Raw genomic sequence first — 5,000 nt, 5'->3', positions numbered from 1 at the left:
CCCAGTCAGTTCACCTGCCAATTACACGCGGATATGGTGTACTGCATTGGGATCAAGATTTTCTTGTAAAATACCGTTTAATGCCACTCTTTCGGGGCTCAACCAAGAGTCCAGAATAAACGTTTTCATGAGTGTTGACCACCGGCAGTAGAGTTGAATCTTGATTTTAACATATGAATGTGCGTCAGGTCTCTGCAAGTATGGCCTACGACAATATCACCCTGAATGCGCCCGATCTCGTCTGATCTTGGAAGCTAAGCAGGGTCGAGCCTGGTAAGTACTTGGATGGAAGACTGCCTGGGAATACCAGGTGTTGTAGGCTTTTACATTTTCGTATCTGGATGGGTCGCGTTTTACTCTTCAATTCACCCAGTCAGTTCACCTGCCAATTGCACGCGGATATGGTGTACTGCATTGGGATCAAGATTTTCTTGTAAAAGACCGTTTAATGCCACTGTTTTGGGGCTCAACCAGGAGTCCAGAATAAACGTTTTCATGAGTGTTGACCTCCCGCAGTAAAGTTGAATCTTGATTTTTACAAATGAATGTGCGTCAGGTCTCTGCAAGTATGCCCTACGATTATATCACCCTGAATGCGCCTGATCTCGGAAGCTAAGCAGGGTCGAGCCTGGTTAGTATTTGGATGGGAGACTGCCTGGGAATACCAGGTGTTGTAGGCTTTTGCATTTTCGTATCTGGATGGGTCGCGTTTTACTCTTCAATTCACCCAGTCAGTTCACCTGCCAATTACACGCGGATATGGTGTACTGCATTGGGATCAAGATTTTCTTGTAAAATACCGTTTAATGCCACTCTTTCGGGGCTCAACCAAGAGTCCAGAATAAACGTTTTCATGAGTGTTGACCACCGGCAGTAGAGTTGAATCTTGATTTTAACATATGAATGTGCGTCAGGTCTCTGCAAGTATGGCCTACGACAATTCCCCCCTGAATGCGCCTGATCTTGGAAGCTAAGCAGGGTCGAGCCTGGTTAGTACTTGGATGGGAGACTGCCTGCGAATACCAGGTGTTGTAGGCTTTTGCATTTTCGTATCTGGATGGGTCGCGTTTTACTCTTCAATTCACCCAGTCAGTTCACCTGCCAATTGCACGCGGATATGGTGTACTGCATTGGGATCAATATTTTTTTGTAAAAGACCGTTTAATGCCACTCTTTCGTGGCTCAACCAGGAGTCCAGAATAAACGTTTTCATGAGTGTTGACCTCCCGCAGTAGAGTTGAATTTTGATTTTTACATATGAATGTGCGTCAGGTCTCTGCAAGTATGGCCTACGACAATATCACCCTGAATGCGCCCGATCTCGTCTGATCTTGGAAGCTAAGCAGGGTCGAGCCTGGTAAGTACTTGGATGGAAGACTGCCTGGGAATACCAGGTGTTGTAGGCTTTTACATTTTCGTATCTGGATGGGTCGCGTTTTACTCTTCAATTCACCCAGTCAGTTCACCTGCCAATTGCACGCGGATATGGTGTACTGCATTGGGATCAAGATTTTCTTGTAAAAGACCGTTTAATGCCACTGTTTTGGGGCTCAACCAGGAGTCCAGAATAAACGTTTTCATGAGTGTTGACCTCCCGCAGTAGAGTTGAATCTTGATTTTTACATATGAATGTGCGTCAGGTCTCTGCAAGTATGGCCTACGACCATATCACCCTGAATGCGCCCGATCTCGTCTGATCTCAGAAGCTAAGCAGGGTCGAGCCTGGTTAGTACTTGGATGGGAGACTGCCTGGGATTACCAGGTGTTGTAGGCTTTTGCATTTTCGCATCTGGATGGGTCGTGTTTTACTCTTCAATTCACCCAGTCAGTTCACCTGCCAATTGAACGTGGATATGGTGTACTACATTGGGATCAAGATTTTTTTGTAAAAGACCGTTTAATGCCACTCTTTCGGGGCTCAACCAGGAGTCCAGAATAAACGTTTTCATGAGTGTTGACCTCCGGCAGTAGAGTTGAATCTTGATTTTAACATATGAATGTGCGTCAGTTTTCTGCAAGTATGGCCTACGACCATATCACCCTGAATGCGCCTGATCTCGGAAGCTAAGCAGGGTCGAGCCTGGTTAGTACTTGGAAGGGAGACTGCCTGTGTATACCAGGTGTTGTAGGCTTTTGCATTTTCGCATCTGGATGGGTCGCGTTTTACTCTTCAATTCACCAAGCAGTTCACCTGCCAATTGCACGTGGATATGGTGTACTGCATTGGGATCAAGATTTTATTGTAAAAAACCGTTAAATGCCACTCTTTCGGGGCTCAACCAGGAGTCCAGAATAAACGTTTTCATGAGTGTTGACCTCCCGCAGTAGAGTTGAATCTTGATTTTTACATGTGAATGTGCGTCAGGTTTCTGCAAGTATGGTCTACGACCATATCACCCTGAATGCGCCTGATCTCGTCTGCGCTCGGAAGCTAAGCAGGGTCGAGCCAGGGTAGTTCTTGGATGGGAGACTGCCTGGGAATACCAGGTGTTGTAGGCTTTTGCATTCTCGCATCTGGATGGGTCGCGTTTAACTCTTCAATACACCCAACAAGTTCACCTGCCAATTGCACGTGGATATGGTGTACTGCATTGGGATCTAGATTTTATTGTAAAAGACCGTTTAATGCCACTCTTTCGGGGCTCAACCAGGAGTCCAGAATAAACGTTTTCATGAGTGTTGACCTCCCGCAGTAGAGTTGAATCTTGATTTTTACATGTGAATGTGCGTCAGGTTTCTGCAAGTATGGCCTACGACCATATCACCATGAATACGCCTGATCTCGTCTGCGCTCGGAAGCTAAGCAGGGTCGACCCAGGGTAGTACTTGGATGGGAGACTGCCTGGGAATACTAGTTGTTGTAGGCTTTTTCATTTTCGCATCTGGATGGGTCGCGTCTAACTCTTCAATTCACCCAGTCAGTTCACCTGCCAATTGCACGTGGATATGGTGTACTGCATTGGGATCAATATTTTATTGTAAAAGACCGTTTAATGCCACTCTTTCGGGGCTCAACCAGGAGTCCAGAATAAACGTTTTCATGAGTGTTGACCTCCCGCAGTAGAGTTGAATCATGATTTTAACATATGAATGTGCGTCAGGTCTCTGCAAGAATGGCATACGACCATATCACCCTGAATGTGCCCGATCTCATTTGATCTCGGAAGCTAAGCAGGATCGATCCTGGTTAGTACTTTGATGGGAGACTGCCTGGGAATACCAGGTGTTATAGGCTTTTGCATTTTCGTATCTGGATGGGTCGCGTTTTACTCTTCAATTCACCCAGTCAGTTCACCTGCCAATTGCACGCGGATATGGTGTACTGCATTGGGATCAAGATTTTCTTGTTAAAGACCGTTTAATGCCACTCTTTCGGGGCTCAATCAGGAGTCCAGAATAAACGTTTTCATGAGTGTTGACCTCCCGCAGTAGAGTTGAATCTTGATTTTTACAAATGAATGTGCGTCAGGTCTCTGCAAGTATGGCCTACGACCATATCACCCTGAATCCGCCCGATCTCGTCTGATCTCGGAAGCTAAGCAGGGTCGAGCCTGGTTTGTACTTGGATGGGAGACTGCCTGGGAATACCAGGTGTTGTAGGCTTTTGCATTTTCGTATCTGGATGGGTCGCGTTTTACTCTTCAATTCACCCAGTCAGTTCACCTGCCAATTGCACGCGGATATGGTGTACTGCATTGGGATCAAGATTTTCTTGTAAAATACCGTTTAATGCCACTCTTTCGGGGCTCAACCAGGAGTCCAGAATAAACGTTTTCATGAGTGTTGACCTCCCGCAGTAGAGTTGAATTTTGATTTTTACATATGAATGTGCGTCAGGTCTCTGCAAGTATGGCCTACGACAATATCACCCTGAATGCGCCCGATCTCGTCTGATCTTGGAAGCTAAGCAGGGTCGAGCCTGGTAAGTACTTGGATGGAAGACTGCCTGGGAATACCAGGTGTTGTAGGCTTTTACATTTTCGCATCTGGATGGGTCGCGTTTTACTCTTCAATTCACCCAGTCAGTTCACCTGCCAATTGCACGCGGATATGGTGTACTGCATTGGGATCAAGATTTTCTTGTAAAAGACCGTTTAATGCCACTGTTTTGGGGCTCAACCAGGAGTCCAGAATAAACGTTTTCATGAGTGTTGACCTCCCGCAGTAGAGTTGAAGCTTGATTTTTACATATGAATGTGCGTCAGGTCTCTGCAAGTATGGCCTACGACCATATCACCCTGAATGCGCCCGATCTCGTCTGATCTCAGAAGCTAAGCAGGGTCGAGCCTGGTTAGTACTTGGATGGGAGACTGCCTGGGATTACCAGGTGTTGTAGGCTTTTGCATTTTCGCATCTGGATGGGTCGTGTTTTACTCTTCAATTCACCCAGTCAGTTCACCTGCCAATTGAACGTGGATATGGTGTACTACATTGGGATCAAGATTTTTTTGTAAAAGACCGTTTAATGCCACTCTTTCGGGGCTCAACCAGGAGTCCAGAATAAACGTTTTCATGAGTGTTGACCTCCGGCAGTAGAGTTGAATCTTGATTTTAACATATGAATGTGCGTCAGTTTTCTGCAAGTATGGCCTACGACCATATCACCCTGAATGCGCCTGATCTCGGAAGCTAAGCAGGGTCGAGCCTGGTTAGTACTTGGATGGGAGACTGCCTGTGTATACCAGGTGTTGTAGGCTTTTGCATTTTCGCATCTGGATGGGTCGCGTTTTACTCTTCAATTCACCAAGCAGTTCACCTGCCAATTGCACGTGGATATGGTGTACTGCATTGGGATCAAGATTTTATTGTAAAAAACCGTTAAATGCCACTCTTTCGGGGCTCAACCAGGAGTCCAGAATAAACGTTTTCATGAGTGTTGACCTCCCGCAGTAGAGTTGAATCTTGATTTTTACATGTGAATGTGCGTCAGGTTTCTGCAAGTATGGCCTACGACCATATCACCCTGAATGCGCCTGATCTCGTCGGCGCTCGGAAGCCAA

At 46.2% G+C, this 5,000-nt stretch overlaps 8 non-coding genes and 6 pseudogenes across 8 annotated transcripts in view; all 14 read left to right on the top strand.

The window, feature by feature from the left end:
- Positions 1-203: 203 nt before the first annotated feature.
- Positions 204-322, top strand: LOC144726148 (5S ribosomal RNA). Its single transcript, XR_013587207.1, has one exon. It is a non-coding gene; the product is annotated as a 5S ribosomal RNA (ribosomal RNA).
- A 249-nt stretch (positions 323-571) lies between these two features.
- LOC144725645 (5S ribosomal RNA) lies at positions 572-680 on the top strand (annotated as a pseudogene).
- A 249-nt stretch (positions 681-929) lies between these two features.
- LOC144725705 (5S ribosomal RNA) lies at positions 930-1,038 on the top strand (annotated as a pseudogene).
- A 249-nt stretch (positions 1,039-1,287) lies between these two features.
- On the top strand, positions 1,288-1,406 carry LOC144726147 (5S ribosomal RNA). Its single transcript, XR_013587206.1, has one exon. It is a non-coding gene; the product is annotated as a 5S ribosomal RNA (ribosomal RNA).
- A 249-nt stretch (positions 1,407-1,655) lies between these two features.
- LOC144726144 (5S ribosomal RNA) lies at positions 1,656-1,774 on the top strand. Its single transcript, XR_013587203.1, has one exon. It is a non-coding gene; the product is annotated as a 5S ribosomal RNA (ribosomal RNA).
- A 249-nt stretch (positions 1,775-2,023) lies between these two features.
- LOC144725633 (5S ribosomal RNA) lies at positions 2,024-2,132 on the top strand (annotated as a pseudogene).
- Positions 2,133-2,380: 248 nt separating this feature from the next.
- On the top strand, positions 2,381-2,499 carry LOC144725192 (5S ribosomal RNA). Its single transcript, XR_013586672.1, has one exon. It is a non-coding gene; the product is annotated as a 5S ribosomal RNA (ribosomal RNA).
- A 249-nt stretch (positions 2,500-2,748) lies between these two features.
- Positions 2,749-2,867, top strand: LOC144725548 (5S ribosomal RNA; annotated as a pseudogene).
- A 249-nt stretch (positions 2,868-3,116) lies between these two features.
- LOC144725332 (5S ribosomal RNA) lies at positions 3,117-3,235 on the top strand (annotated as a pseudogene).
- Positions 3,236-3,484: 249 nt separating this feature from the next.
- On the top strand, positions 3,485-3,603 carry LOC144725971 (5S ribosomal RNA). The gene has a single exon (XR_013587036.1). It is a non-coding gene; the product is annotated as a 5S ribosomal RNA (ribosomal RNA).
- A 249-nt stretch (positions 3,604-3,852) lies between these two features.
- On the top strand, positions 3,853-3,971 carry LOC144726146 (5S ribosomal RNA). The gene has a single exon (XR_013587205.1). It is a non-coding gene; the product is annotated as a 5S ribosomal RNA (ribosomal RNA).
- A 249-nt stretch (positions 3,972-4,220) lies between these two features.
- Positions 4,221-4,339, top strand: LOC144726143 (5S ribosomal RNA). The gene has a single exon (XR_013587202.1). It is a non-coding gene; the product is annotated as a 5S ribosomal RNA (ribosomal RNA).
- A 249-nt stretch (positions 4,340-4,588) lies between these two features.
- LOC144725573 (5S ribosomal RNA) lies at positions 4,589-4,697 on the top strand (annotated as a pseudogene).
- Positions 4,698-4,945: 248 nt separating this feature from the next.
- LOC144725251 (5S ribosomal RNA) overlaps positions 4,946-5,000 on the top strand; it is a 119-nt gene continuing 64 nt past the window's right edge. The window contains exon 1 of the ribosomal RNA XR_013586728.1: positions 4,946-5,000. This exon is cut by the window's right edge and continues 64 nt beyond it. This is a non-coding gene — a ribosomal RNA (5S ribosomal RNA).

The sequence above is a fragment of the Lampetra planeri genome, chromosome 22, assembly GCF_965212315.1.
Source record: "Lampetra planeri chromosome 22, kcLamPlan1.2.h2, whole genome shotgun sequence".
Taxonomy (NCBI): Eukaryota; Metazoa; Chordata; class Hyperoartia; order Petromyzontiformes; family Petromyzontidae; genus Lampetra; species Lampetra planeri.
Note: the sequence above shows the minus strand (reverse complement) of the source record. Positions and strands in the feature narration are given on the sequence as shown.